Raw genomic sequence first — 16,136 nt, 5'->3', positions numbered from 1 at the left:
GACGTTGACTTCGAAATATGGTCAAAAAATTGGCAATATTCGAAGGTGGATTCACATGTATACTGCACTTCAGTTATTTAATTTATTTATTTTTATTTATTTTTTTATTATTATCCAACATCAGAAAAATCAAGAGAAAAAAAAAAATATATATATATATATACAAATGTAAAAACACTCTTATCGTTGTATTGCACACTAAGAAAATAAACATTTTGAACCAATACATATTGCGATATCTATTGCGAAAAAAAAAAAAAAATCTACTAACAAAAAATCTAATAAACAAATAAAACTGATTTGATTTTTAATCAACAAAGGATTGGTGCTGCAACTCATTGCAAATATAAATAGCAAAGGCAAATCAACCTAAAATAGTACATTTTAAATTAAATTTGTTGATTTAATTCGATGCAACAAAGACAAAGAGAACTAAACTTAATGAGCAATATGTGATGCGTCAATTACCAGTAATTGTACAGACCATGATATGCTGCCTGATACAGCTGGATACAACACTCAAGTATAAACACCTACTACAGACATATAGCACAGATACTTGGCCAGCTCCAGCAATTTAATCACTGTCAGTGTAAGCACCCCTTTAGAAGGCAGGCAGAGATATAACTGCTGACCTTTCTGTACTGACGCTAATATTTATGTAACCATATTTACTTGCAGACATTTGAAAATGCTGTTACAGAGATTTAAACATAAATGAATTGGATCAGACCATGTACAATCAAGTTACTGTTATCATTATGAGGAAAGACATGGATCCAGTCATGTCTGTTTCCTCCCCTTATAAAACAAACATTGATCTCATTCCAGGGTTTTACTGTAAGCTGTTGTTTAGCTACAGTTATATTACTGCAGAGCCGAGGTGCCAGGAAGTGCTTGGAACACATGCTGATAGATTGAAAGAGAAGGAAAGAGAGAGAGAGGGGGCAAGAAGTAAGTGTGTGAAGTGAGAAAGAGCGATAAAGGCACTTGCAGGAGAGCAGAGAATAAGGGAGAGGCAATCATGAAGAAGAAAAATGACACTGAACAGGAAGGTTTTGACTTTTAATCAGCACTAGAACTGATAATGACATAAAAATGCATTCATTACATATTAATGAATTATACACTTGCTGATGAAAGCACTGTTTTAACGCACCAGGTCCAAGTAATATTGAGTGGTGTTTCATAATCACAGTGCACCAGTTAGAGTTGACTTGAAAATGCATTTTAAATTACAATTTGAATTTAAGAAACAGACAGGATGCCGATTTGCAATCTGAATTTAAGGTGAGTAGAATGATACCAAAATCCAACTGGAAAATATCCTAAAATGCTAATACGGCATGAAACCATCAAAAATATAAATTCATCGTAGTTGACTATGAAATATTTCAGAATATCTCAACCTATTTTATACAGTATATCCACTATGGCTCCAAAGAGCATCTTGCCTGTCCCGATTATATGGTGTATCCAAAGGACAACACTAGAGACATAACCTAGCTATCGTGTTTCCTTTTACTGGCAACCTACTGTCTTCTGTTCCCACGCTTTATGTTTGTTAGCATTCCCTACTGCTGAATCTGTGGGTAGCAAGTCAGCCTCGGCCTGAGGTTTGAGGTTGGGGTTTCCCTTCATCCAGGCTTTCATAGTTGTGTTTGTGTGTGTGGGCAGGGAATACAGATTGTGTAAGAAGCATTGATCATATATGTGCTGCAGGAGTTAATCCCGAGGGACCCTGGATGAACAGTGTTTCATGAGTTTGGGGAATACTAATGTCTAAAGGAGGTGTGCATTATAGAGGCTTCCAACTGCTTGAAGTCTATGACCAGATGCTAATGTATGTTGAGCCATTTCAGAAAGCTGTTATGCTACTTTGGTCTACAACACTGGTTTAGACATACTTGATTGATCTATACCTTTCAAATATATTTGCATTATACTGGCCCTTTCACCAGTGGTGGTAAGATTTTTTGTTCACATCAGTCAAGCGGGCGCACGATAAGTGGGAAAATTACGCAGTGTAGCCTTTATCCAGTCATACAAACAGAATTCACAGTTTAATGCAGAATGTCACGGAATTCGACAAACTTTGAATCGATCAATCAATCAAAAGTACGTAGGTCATTACATTTAAATCAAATCACGATATGTACCTTATCTGTAAATATACATCCGCAAAAGTCAATTTAAAATTAATCCTGCATGTTCTGCGTGTCTCTGTTGATATATGATGCAGTCATTTTCTACACTCAGTAGCACGCGTACATGTATTTAGCTCTACTCTAGTTGCTCAAAACAGTATTGCTGGTCATAACTGCTTATTTTTTAGGTTTTGCTTTTTAATGCATATTTAGAAATTATCAAACACAAGTGTGTTTTTATCATTTTTATAAGTCTTTTTTTAAAATGTTGCATTTAAAAAAGTTAATTACTGAAAAGCAAATTAGAAATTTCTCATCTGTGTCCATAAACCTTAAAACTTCAAGCCAACATTCAGTGTTTACTTTACTTTGCATTTCTATTTGCAGTAAGAACTAATTAAATGCATTTATTTAAATGTCATTTCATAGCAGTAGCATAGCCAGAAAAGAGACTCTGGGTGTGCATATGAAAATCTGGGTGTGCCACATTTATTGTCAGATTACTGTGCGGCATAGTATTTTTGTCGCACTGCTTTAGTCCAACCATACTCCTAGTGGTAATTTGCAGGTCGTGTCAACATGTAGTTAATTGTTAAATATAATAATTTTCTTCCAAATACAATAATTTTGAACTTCTGGTACGATACTTGGACATTTCCAATCTGGCAACACTGTCTGTTGATGTTGGGCCCGGGGAGGGAGAAACATCATCAGGTGTAACGTTAGGCGTTGTGTCCGGCTGTCCATCAAATCGAGGTTTTTTGCTAAAAAAAAAAAAATTAAGAAAGGAGCTCTGCGACATATTGCTAGCTAGCAATGTGCAATCAAAAATTATCTGTTTATATCATAGACTGCTAGGGTCACAGTCAGCTGCTGTTTGCTGATTGGTTGTCAGTCCAAATGTCGGCAGATATATTTTAACAAAAATAATTTAAAATGTAAATTACATTTTACCATATTTAGCATTATTGCATCATATATTGGATTCTTATGTCTGTGCCCCTGAGAGTATGATTTAGAATGTTCAGTGGAATCACAGAACTGCCAGATTCAAACAGCTTTCGCGCGTTGGCTGGCACTGAGCCAGAGACGGACGCGCTCAGCGCTTGTCATAATTAATATACAGTGTTTTCAACCACATAATGTTTATTTTAAGTTTTATACATTTAAATATACATAATCACAAGTAAAACAATACATTGGTAGTTTGTAAAAACACACTGATGTCTATGGAAGCAGCAAAAACTATCTGATCAAGTGTAATTTGCAGACATGTTTTATTCACGTTTTATTTATTTATTCCGGCTGACAGGACTCTGAACTGCAGCGCTCATCTCGTTATAGATCAAGATAATTTAGAAAGGTTTTTAAACGAAGAATCTGAATATCAGATAGTTGTCATGGTAAGCAAGTTTGTGTATGTATTTTAATAAAAAATGAAAAACTAAATAAAATGAATACAGATACATCCGTTAGTTGCTGCGGTGTGTCACGTGACAATCATGACGCGTCGCCATGGAAACAAGGGGTCAGTTAAAATATTTGTAATTTACACGTGAAAGGGTTGATTTAAAAATATATATATTTTCTAAGTAAACAACAATAACCCAAGTTTAGTAAACATTTTTTATTGAGACTATAAAAAATAATTCTGCATCTATTTTTAGGTGTGCCAGCTGCCACTGTGGGTGGCACAGGCACACCCTGGCACACCCGTGGCTACGCCACTGGTTCATAGATGGATGGAATACTGTGGCCTAGTAGTGCATAACACAATTAAATCACCACAACAATGCACTGGGCTAATTTTGTTGGGCTGTGCTAATTTCATTGTGTTGTGACTGTTTTCCATTGTGTTGTGCTCATTTTGTTGTGCTGTGGCTTGTTTCAGTTGTGTTGTGCTCATTTTGTAACGACTTGATTCTATCGTGTTATGACTTAATCGCATTCCATTGTGTTAATTTTTTCTCATTGTGTTGTGGCTCGTTTTCATTGTGTTTTGACTTGTTGCCATTGTGTTGTCCTAATTTCATTATGTTGTGCTCATTTCATTGTGTTGTGGCTTGTTCCAATTATGTTGCAACTTTTTGCCGTTGTGTTGCAGCTTGGTTCCATTGTGTTGTGGATATTCCGTTGTGTCGCACACTTCTGTGCAATCATAACTGACAGTTTTTCTAGTTCTTTCATCTATCTTCATCTGGTGCATCTTCTGATGTTCACTACATGTAGGACATGCATTTCATTCTTTATCGTGTCCAATTAATTTAACTTTCAGATTTTTAGGATCTTAAGATAAAGACTTTATATTTGGATTCATTTATTTATTTGGTTGTTTGTGCCATATAAGAATTCAAGGATGTTTTATTGAATCATTAGGATTCTGACCCATTTGATGTCACCACATCACTCTCATTCAATGAAAGTATTGAAAGTATATTTTCCACAGTCAGAACCAAATGGACACTCTGGGCTGAATCAAGATTATAATGCTTGCTTAATCTCACCTCCTTTTGAAGTTGGACTTGCTTCAGAGGGCCAGACTAAAGATTGTGCGTCAAGGTTAAACGCGGCTGTAGGATGATGAAAAGCAGGAAATGGGCCATGTCTGCCTTTAGTTATTACTGAGGTAATGTATGTCGCCCTAGCAACAACAGCTTTTAAGTGAGGCATTAAAGAGAAATGCTTCAGGTGAATTCGGGAAAGGTGAACAGAGTTTTAAAAGTTTTTTTTTTTTTTTTCTTTTTTTTTTAGTTACAGCCAGTAAAGCAAGCCTAGAGTTCTGTGTTTCTGTGAAGGTTGTCCTGGCCTAAGATGCTGGCATCCCAGCGATCACCATGAAATTATGCTTCCAGAAATACCCATCGCTTGCAGGAGAGTTGTTGTTATGCTTAGCACTTAGCTCTTTGACTTAAGGCTAGACCCAAGGCAGACAGGACCCAGCAGATAACTCAAGGCATCTGCACGTTAAAAATATAACGAAAAGGAGAGGCTGAAATCAGACAAATAAATGCATCCAAAAGCCAGAGTCTGCTTGCAATTGTGACCAAAATAGTATGTGTCATATCTGAATTGCATAGTGACAGCTCAGCTTAGATTTGAAGCAGCTTTTCAAGATAAATTCCTAGTGGAGTTCAGACTAGCACGGTCGCAAAAGGCTTTTTTTGTAGCTCAGAGGTCAAAAGTTCATATTTCTGCTTATTTTTTTCCTCATAACAATGTGTCGCTGAGAGAAAAAAAGTTGAGCAACAACTGAAAGTGGTGGAATGAAAAAAGCACAGAAAAAAAATGGAAGAGGGTGGCAAGCAAAGATGATAAATTTGTCTGACACATTCCTGCTAATCTTGTAATGCTTTGGCTGACGGGCCGCCCATCATATCCCTCCGTGCATTGCTGTGGGGTCAGATAAGTGGTACACGTGAGGGCGATGACTGACAGCTCTGCTGGTGCTGCAGGGCACTTAAACAGGCCCCATTAACATACGCAGGCTTTGTTATCGCACAAATTCTCCACTCAACTTGGAGAGCTCAGGGAGTGTGTGTGGACAGCTGATACTTGCGCTGGGGGGTTTAGATTGAATTATTCTCAATACAATTACGGTCTAAAACTGCAGTTAGTGGTGACAATGCAAAATAGTACTATGTAGGGTCATAGTTTGGTATAAACAGAAATGTTTTGATTCATTTTGGACATTTTATGCATGGAAAAATGTCCTAGGGTAAAATGTCCCTAAAAAACAAATACTGTAGACATGCCATGGTACCAACAAACGTTCTTAAAGGAATGTCAGTCTAGTGACTTTTTGTCCACTCTTTTGCCCTATTCAATTAATTATTAAGGGTTACTGTACATTACTGTGCTCTTAAGGTTAAGATTCAAATGAAGTTCCAAACATAGGTTCGGGAGGAGCCTGATCATTCAGTGCTGTCATTCATCATCACAAGCCTATATAAGCAGCTCTCATTGCACCATCTCAGCATCAGTTCTTCTGGCATTCCTCCACTTCCCCATCTCCTTCTCTATTTCTGTTTTTCCTCCCTCTGGGTAGTACTGCAATGACCGATTAATTTCGGCCCTCAAGACGAGCCTCCGGTTCGCGCCTTCATTAAGGACAGCAAGACAAGTTTGTTTACTATTAAGCATCGGGACTGGATGGGCAGGCGAACTCGCGAATGCTGAAATTTAAATAATTTACTGACCATCACGTTGTTCCGAAAACTTGTGTGTCATATTATGGCCAGAAAATTTCACAGATTATATATTATGTGGCCTAAATAGTTTGTATTGCTAACACAACATACACTATCATTCAAATATTTGGTAAGTGTTTTTGATGTTTATAAGTTTCTAGATTAAAAATATAATTGAAAAAGAAAAAAGTTATTCTTACTTGCCGGAATTTTTTTTTAAACATTGCTATTTTATATCGTTTAAATTTTATTTATTAATGCCATATTTCAGTCTCAAATGTTACATGATGTTTCAGATATGATTTTTGCTTAAGAACATCTCTTGTTATTATATTAAAAAAAAATGTAGAAACTGTGGCTTTTTCAGGATACATCAATAGATCAATAGAAAGAAGAAAAAAAAATACATGTTTTATTACAATTATAAATCTTTTGTGATATTATAAAGGTCTTTAGTGTCACTTTTGATCAATTAAATGCAATCCTAACGTAATAAAAGTATTATTTTCATTATAAAACAAATATCCAATCAATCAATCAATCAATCTTGTTGATCCTAAACTATTGAATGGTAGAGTACATAATATGTACATTGGGGAAAATAGATATTACTTTTGAAATGTGCTAAGTAATATTTTTAAAATGAAATGTTTTCATTGATACCAGAGGTAATCTAAATGTAAAAATTGAAGATATGAGCATGCACAATTAAATCTGAAATATAGACCGACACCAATAAATGAAAGCATCTCAAATATCTGGCAATAACTAAAATTGTAGACTACGTAAATATATTGTGAAACTATGTAACTAGTAACTATAATATTTAAATATGTCAAACACTTCGACAGAGAGGTAATTAAGATAATAATGCACAAACAAAAAACTATATAAAGCAATCATATTCACATAGAGCACCATAGCACCTCATTAAATACTAAGGCAAATACATGATATTGGTGCATTAATATATTTATATTACATCTAATTTTTCTGATTTTCTCAAATGTATTCTCTCCTTTACTTTCTCTCCACACTCCTCCCTTCTCTTCCTCCTCCCTCCATCCCTGATGACTTATCGATCACCCTTTGTGGTTTTATCCGAAGTCTCTCAAAACTCCCAGCTCTGTCTGTCATGAAGCCTGCTGAGGGATTGTTTTTTAGGCCACCGCTCTGTAATTGAAAGCGTGGCCAGAAAAAAAAAAAGAAAGAAAGGTCCCACGGCAACTTCACTCTAGAGAAAAGCCATGAGCAGTTGTATAAAAACAGTAACACACACAATGTACCCACCCTGGGGTTTCACAATACCAAGTTAACTCTATAGCTCGCTACATCACATGTCAAGGGTGGCATTAGAGTGTCATGAGACAGCTTGACAGAAAAAAAAGCTGTCAAGTACCTTTCTAAATCCCTCAGTGTAGCGATGGAGAAGGTTTTCATGTGTCTCAAAGTAGACAACCCATCTGCTGGGTAAATCGGAGCAGAGGAAATACCAGTGGTGGGTTGGATTAGCAGTTAGCATGTTACGTACAATATATATATTCTGTCCTCCACTGCTCTTTTTTAAATAAATTATCTACTTTTCTAATTTTTATTTTATCCAAGATGTTGTTTTGTTCACAGCATATGTAAGGTATTGAAGTATGGTCTTAATGCATTTTCTGTGACGTGCTAACTTCCATCCTGTTGTTCACAAACTCTAGCAGAAGCTTTTCCGCCACTCACATGGAACTAATTTTTGAGAGCAGAAAGTTGTCATGTCTTTTTTTTTTTTTTTTTTTTTTGCTGCTCTTTACTCCTCGTTGTGCTTTGGTATTCTGTCAGGCGTCTAGAGAGACCATAACAGTTTGTTTTGTATATTTGAAATCCTGACTGACTTGATCTGACATGAACTTTACATGTTGACAGCATCTGAATGAAGGCCATTTACCTCAGTCTCCAATGTTTTTCTCAGTCACAGTACACACAAAGTAATATACAGTATACAAGGAGATCTGTATCAGTGACCTTGGCCAACTGAAAACATGATCATCTCAACAATAACAAAAAAATGAACAAAAATTCCACTGACCAGTAATTTACTCATCAACACTGAAAATAATAACACTTCATGATGAATTTTAGGGCTATCAAATAAATATACATGTTGATTGTGGTATTTTGCTGAAAGTAAAATAGATATCCACAAACAGAACTGCAAATTCAAAATTTCAAAATTGTGATAAAAAGTTTTGTAAAGATAACCTTTATATTAAGTATATGTATAACTATATATTGTGTTTATAGAATGACAGACTACAGTGGTGCAGTAGTACACAACACAATGAAATCACCATAATGCACAGTACAATTTATTTATTTATTTTTATTTATTTTATGTTTTTGTTGTTGGGGATTGTTGTCTTGCAGCTTGTTTCCAATAGTGTTGAGGAGATTTTGTTGTGTTGCAGCTTTTCTCCGCATGGTTGTGGCTAATTTCCATTGTGTTGTGTTGTGTTTCTGTTGAGTTGCAATGATTTATCCAAAAACCAGTGTGAAAAAGATGAAAGGTAAAATAAATTTGCCAATGCCCTTGTGTCACACACTGTGTCAGAGGGAATGACAGAGATTTAATAGATCAAAGGAACAATCTTTATTATAATCCAGTACACAAGGTAATCCACACTTGGAATGGCAAAAGACAAGGTCCCGAGGCAACGGAAGACCTGGACGATGACAGACCAAGGTGGAGCCGGAAGGATGAGGGAGCCCAGCGGAGCCAGTGAACCGATGGGCCACGGTGGTGGAAGGAAGCCAGGAGCGATGGTGGAGCCACAAAGTGTTGTTTTCTGAGTTTAGTCAATTTTTTTTATCTTTTTTTTTTCATGCATGTCTATAACTGTAATATAATTGAACCTGTTTTGTTGAACCCTGCACTAAGCAGCAAGCAAAAACAGAACTAGCCTTGATTGGTTACTTTACTGTATGTCAGTTTCTTCCTGTCAGCTCTTGGCCAGAATAAGCTATATTCAGTTTATATATTCTGCTGATGTGGCTTTATGGGATTTACAATCATGCTGATCAAAGAACACAATTTTTCTTTTTGTAATTCAAATTAAGCATTAAGAAAATAACAATCAAGGGATTATATATATATATATATATGTCATTTATTAGTTAGTTGGAGCCCAGTGTGCATGATTGACACAGAACAGACAAGAGCATACAGTGTGTGCATGACTATGTAAAGTGAGCAAGAGAGAAAGAACTGGAGATTACTGACAAGATAAATCATCAACAACAACATGAGCCATCTCTGCTCTAACCCAGCACTGCTGACGCTAAAGAAAAGCTAAGGTTGAGCTGTTTGCTGCAGCTCCTTCACCACATAGTCATTTTACAGGAGGCTCTGAGGGGCGCCTATCTGTATTCATCTGTCTCAATTTTCATTGTGTTTCCCCATGTTGTGGGAGAGACGCTGATGCAAACTGCACCAAACTCTAGCCATATCTCTGAGACTGCTGATGCTACACAAACCCACTTTACACAGAAGTCCAGTGATTTGTCATAAGTGACATATTGACAAAGAGAGGCCGTTAGATAGCAAAAAAGGTTATGTCACTGCCTTTGCCATGAACTCCATGGTAGACAGGACAACATCACAGTGGATAACAGGTTTGTTAGGTAAGAGTTTATGGATGAAATGACTGCAGTGTTCATCTATCACATTGTGTCAATTTACAGCAAAGAACAGAATGGCTAAGAATCATTACACAGAATATTTACAAAACATTGAATGGTTAGGTAAAAATGTCCTGGTGTATGTGTATGTTATTTCTCTATTTCTAATATAAATTATTTCGGTTACACTTTATTTTAGGGTCCAATTCACACTATTAACTAACCATTAACTATGACTTTTGCCTCAATTAACCCCTTATTTGCTGCTTATTAATAGTTTATAAGGTAGTTGTTAAGTTTAGGGTATTGGGTAGGATTATGGATGTCATGCATTATATGTACTTTATAAGCACTAATAAACAGCCATTATGTTAATAATAGACATGCTAATAAGCAACTAGTTATTAGTGTGAATTGGACCCTATACTAAAGTGTTACCATTATTTCTCTCTCTCAAGTGTGAGTTGCATGCAGTGGTGTAAAAAGTACCTGAAAGTCATACTCAAGTAATAGTACAAATATCTTACCAGAAAATTACTTTGGTAGAATTTGAAGTCACCTTTAATAATATTACTTCAGTAAAAGTCTTAAAGTATGTGATATTTATTGAACAAGAAGTACTTGTTGTGGTTAGTGAAAAAATTGGATTTGAAATCAAAGTTTCTGCCCCGCGCATTAAAAAGGCCATTGTGATTTTCTTGAAGGAGCAGAGTTTGGTTGGTCAGTTGATTGAGAGCGGAGTGTTAATAAGTGGTGATCCCTTTCAGTCGGTCACTCTCTACCAATATACTTTTAGTGCAAACTAAATGAGCCAGTGCAAATCGGCGTGCAAACATTGCATACAGGTGCAGCTGATCACAACGTGAGTATAAGAAGGCAGCAGTTGCAATGCATACCAGCTTTTAGCTTCAGAGCCGAGTGACAACATTGTTCTGCTCCATCCTGTGGCACTTGGGGCATATGGCAGCTGCAGTGGCACTTACACCGCTAGGGCTATTGCATATGAGATCGCTTCAGTACTGGCTTCATGGCCGAGTCCCGAAGTGGACATAGAAGTGCGGCACTCACCGGGTGCAAGTTACACCAGCCTGTCATCAAACCTTCAACATGTGGTCAGATCTTACATTCCCCCGGGCAGGTGTGCCCCTGGAACAGGTCTCCAGGCATGCTGTGATTTACACATTGCTTCCACCACCAGCTGGGGGGCCACATAAAATGAGCACGCAGTGTCAGGGGTATGGACGGGTCCCGTTCTGCACATATTCTCCTTGTGACAACCCCTCCCTGGGGGATTCCTCTGAGGAAGGATCTACTGACTCAGAGATGGGGCACCCTATGGCACCCTTGTCCAGACCTCTGTAAACTTCATGTCTGCTCCGTGGATGGGACGCGGAGGTTCTAGGTGACCTACCCCATGTGGTAGTTGACACCATCACTTCGGCGAGAGCACTGTTTACAAGACACGCTTATACCTTGAAGTGGAACCTTTTCGTTGAGTGCTGTTCTTCTCATCGAGAAGACCCCCAAAGATGCGCAGTCAGGGTCATGCTTTCCTTTTGTAGCAAGGTCTGGAGCAAAGGCTGTCTCTCTCCACCCTCAAAGTCCAGGTTGCTGAGATTGCTGCGTACCATGACCCTGTAGAAGGGAAGTCGATGGTTAAGCATGACCTGGTCATCAGGTTCCTTAGAGGAGCTAGGAGGTTAAATCCTTCCCGGCCCCCCTCCATACCCTCTTGGGACCTGTTTCTAGTGCATAAATCACTACAGCAGGGCCCATTTGAGCCTTTGCACTCAGTTGAGCTAAAGTTTCTTTTATTGATAACTCTGTTCCTGCTTGCATTGGCCTCCATCAAGAGGGTAGGGGACCAGCATGCATTTTCAGTCTCTAAGTAGAGGATGGTCTACTGGATTGTAGATGCCATCACCCTGGCTCATCAGGCACAAGGTGTGCCCTGCCCGATCAGGTTGCAAGCTCACTCAACTAAAAGTGTTGCATCCTCCTGGGCGCTGGCTCATGGTAGCTCGCTGACTGTTTTTATTTCACTCGCTGAATCCTTGAGAACTGGTAAAAGCTGGTTTCCATTTGAGAGACCTAAGTGGATCCCATATGTGTAAAGTCCACGGTATAGCCTTAAAGCCTGTGTTTCGCCTTTATGGACTACACCACAAAGGGGCGCAGGTAGCTATCACAGGGCGCTTTGGTAGAGAATCCCAATTCGTCGGTGACCACATGCTGTACAGCCGCTAAGCGGCAGGGTCTCCGGCTCGGCTCCTGAGTGAAAACCAGGTATGCATTGCAACTGCTGGCTTCTAATACTCACACAGTGATCAGCTGCAGCTGGATGCAATAATTTCTTGCCAATGTGCATGTCTCATTAAGTTTTCACTCAAAGTTGATGGTCTTTCAAAGCAATATCCTAATTTGTCGGTCAGCAACGTGATGTCTCCATTCCCTCCCTCAGGGATCAAGGGTTACCATACGTAATGGAGACATTTTCTGGTGTGATTCCACTAGTTTGTAAGAATAAAGTGTTAAAACATGGGCTGTCATTTAGAGGCCGATTGTTTATGTTTTTTGAATCATCGTCTTTGGATATCTCTGTTCACGTTCAACATGAAGGGAATTCCTATATAATTTATGTAAACACAGACAGTTTAAAATGTTTTGAGTGTAGAGATATTGGACATAAGAAAAATATTTGTCTATACAAACCGCAAGTTGAAATAAATGAAAATGCAAATGGAACTGAAGTTGTTTTACCAACAGAAGAAATGCAGAGAATAGAAGTAAGGAAAGATCAGGTTGAGACAGAAAAACATGAAGATTCAAAATGTGATGCTGTGCAGGAGAGTGAAAGCAGGCCTATAGTCAGTGAAGTAGTAGAATAAAACAGTGGAAAAAGTGTTGAAGCAGATAAGTCTGAAATGGAAAATGTATGGCAAAAAGGTGAAGATCACTCATTTGTTTCACAGATTCTGAGAATTGATCATGGAATAGAGGAAGGTGATGACGATGGTAATATGTTTGAAATGTCTGATATTCCTTCTCAGTGTAAAATAAATCAATGAGTTTCTGGATTAAACTTTTGGCAAAAAGTTTGTAGTAAAATAGTTTTTTCCAGATGTTAACAAGTTTTTAATTTCAGTGATAAAAAAAATAAATAAAAATAAAAACAGAAATCAGTAGGTTTCAAGGAACTTAGTAGAAGGAAAAGGTTTGGACTGAAGAGAATTGTAACAAAATTAGGGAGATTAAAATGTTCAGCTACACGACTAATGGTGTTTTTCCACTGCAAGCTATGGCACAGTACGGCTCAGTGAGGTTCACTTTTTGGGGGGTTTTCCACTGGGTACAATACCTGGTACCTGGTACTTTTTAGTACCACCTCAGTTGAGGTTCCAAGTGAACTGTACATGTTGTGACATATCAGAAGGGGTTAGACCCATTTGCAGCTTTATTGAGTGTAGTCAGACAATACAGGATAAAATGCAGGACAATGGAGTTCAGGCAGAGACAGAATAGTAACCCCGGAAAGAGATCAGGGCAGGTAGTTAACAAACAGAGTCCAAGAGAACAGTCATAGACTCGAGAAACAGTCCAGGGTCAGTAATACAAGAAACAAACCATGGGTATAACAATCAAAAATGATAGCCAGGGAAAATCAAAACTTTGCAAGGAGTCCATGTAATGGTGTGACTTGTATGTGAGTCAGTAAATGAGGTGCAGGTGTAGCTGCGTTACTAGGTGTGAGTCTAATCAGAGGACAGTTCCCTCTGGTAATTTGGAGGAGGCGGTATGGGAGCCTCCTCTGTTACAGTACCATTAACAAAATGTGACGTGTAAACTCTGCTGTTGTTGAGTCATGGCTTATTGGTTGGAGAGTTTGACTCCTAACAGTAAGGTTGTGGGTTCAAGTCTTGGGCAGGTAATACCATGACTTAGGTGCCCTTGAGCAAGGCACTGAACCCCCAACTGCTCTCTGTGTGACGCAGCATAAATGGCGGCCCACTGCTCCGGGTGTGTGTTCAAGGAGTGTGCGTGTTCATTACTGTGTGTGTGTGTGTGCACATTAGATGGGTTAAATGCAGAGCACGTATTCTAAATATGGGTCACCATACTTGGCTGTATGTCATCTCACTCAGTTTCGTGTCAGTAATAATAAAAATGTCAAGTCAAGTCTGCTTTATTGTTAATTATTCCAAATGTACAACACTTACATTCGGGGAATTGAAACTGCATTACTATCAGACCCTTGCTGCATACAGAGAACACTAACAGCAGAGCATAAAAAAAGATTAAACATAAAAAAAAAAAAATCAAAAAGTGAGCATTTATTTATTTAAACTGACCGAGGAGGTAGTTGAATGAGGACAGTTAACTTCTGAATGAGGTAATGAGCAGACCAATGCTGCACAAAGTGACTGGTGCAGGTCAGAGTTTGTTTGTGGAAAGGGGATGTGGAAGGACCTGGGGATGTGGGTCCTCAAGAAAGGGAAAGGGGTTCAGAGTTCATTGGTAACTGGGGCACAAGAGACGAGGGGAAGCAAGATCAGAAAGGAGTTCAGCTTCCTGACAGCCTGATGAACAAAGCTGTCCTTCAGTCTGCTGGTCCTGGCCTGGAGACTCTGCAGTCTCCTCCCTGATGGCAGCAGACTGAAGAAGCTGTGTGACTGGTGTGTGGGATCACCTGCGATGCAGAGGGCTTTTTACAGCTGAGATGGGTTCCATAAATGTCCTGCAGGGAGGGGAGAGAGACACCAATGATCTTCTCAGCTGCTCTCACTATGCGTTGAAGTGACTTGCGGCAGGACGCATTGTAGGCGCCATACCACAGAGTGATGGAGCTCGTCAGGATGCTCTCGATGGTGCCTCTGTAGAAGGTGCACATGATGGGGGGCCAGTGCTCTGGCTCTTCTCAGTTTGCAGAGGAAGTAGAGATTGAAGTAATAATTGTAATTGTAGTAATAATTGCACAGCGGATATACTGTGGTGTAAATTGTATATCAGAATAGTGGTTATACAGTGTATGCTGTCATACCACCCAGTCCTAAGTGGTTAAGTCTTATGTTTGTGGTTATTAATCCATGTAATGATGTCAGACCTTTGAGACAGGACAACGCCAACAATCAATTCAAATCAACTTTACAATGCAAATACCAATTTATTGCCACCAACAAGAATGGACTGAATGCAAGAAGGAAGCTAACTGTGCAAAGAGCATTTACAATTCAGAAAAAAAAAATATATAAACAGGAGACTGGGAAGAGTTGATGGATATACTGTGTTGTAAACACTATAACAGAATATTGGATGTACAGTTGTTTAGTCTAACGTTTAAAGGTTATTAAGCCATGTTCTGCTCTCAGATCTTGGAGAGTAAAGAGGTCTTTTGCACTGTAAAGTCAATTTGAATTGATGGTAGATGGAGGACTTCAGTATACGTTTACACCCCATATGATTGCATTTTAAGTGGCCCCAGAGCTCTAAACACAGTCTGCTGTTTGTATTAATATGTGCCATTGCCCACCAGGAGTCATCACTGAAAGGGTCTGAATAAGTAATAATGCAGATATGAATAAATAAAGGACAGTGTCAGTTTGAGATTGGTCATCAGAGACGATCGATTCCAGGTAAGCACTACATTCAAAAGAGTTTTGATTATTTATTTAATTGCCTGCATGATCCTATCTCCTCCGAGCATGTCCCGTTGCCCGCAGCAGAGGGAGAGACCCACGAGAAGCCACTTCCTGCTTTTAAACCCAGCAGAAAAAGCTGAATTGTGGGTGAGTTCCTATCGTGAGGGCTCTGGGGGACATGAAAAATGCATTAGTGGTAAGAAAAAAATAAAGAAATCTGAGTGGAGGGGGAGATGAGGAAATAAAAAAATGGTAGAAATTATCCCTTGATCCTGTTTGCAAACATGGTTTTGCCATTTAGCTCTTGCACAACTTGGAACTCTTGAAAAGGCTATCGAGCTGGACTGAAAGGGTATGTATAGCACAAACCGCAATCACTTCATTTTGTGCTAATAAGCATAAAGGCTGTGAAGAGGCTGTGGCAACGTGCCAAAAGTCGACAGGCAGTTAATAATTCAGTAGAGCTCAATAAAGTTTTTTATTTTTTTTAATGATTTTGAATGAAT

The sequence above is a fragment of the Carassius auratus genome, chromosome 11, assembly GCF_003368295.1.
Source record: "Carassius auratus strain Wakin chromosome 11, ASM336829v1, whole genome shotgun sequence".
Lineage (NCBI taxonomy): Eukaryota > Metazoa > Chordata > Actinopteri > Cypriniformes > Cyprinidae > Carassius > Carassius auratus.
The sequence above is the reverse complement of the archived record's forward strand: the minus strand, read 5'-3'. Positions refer to the sequence as shown.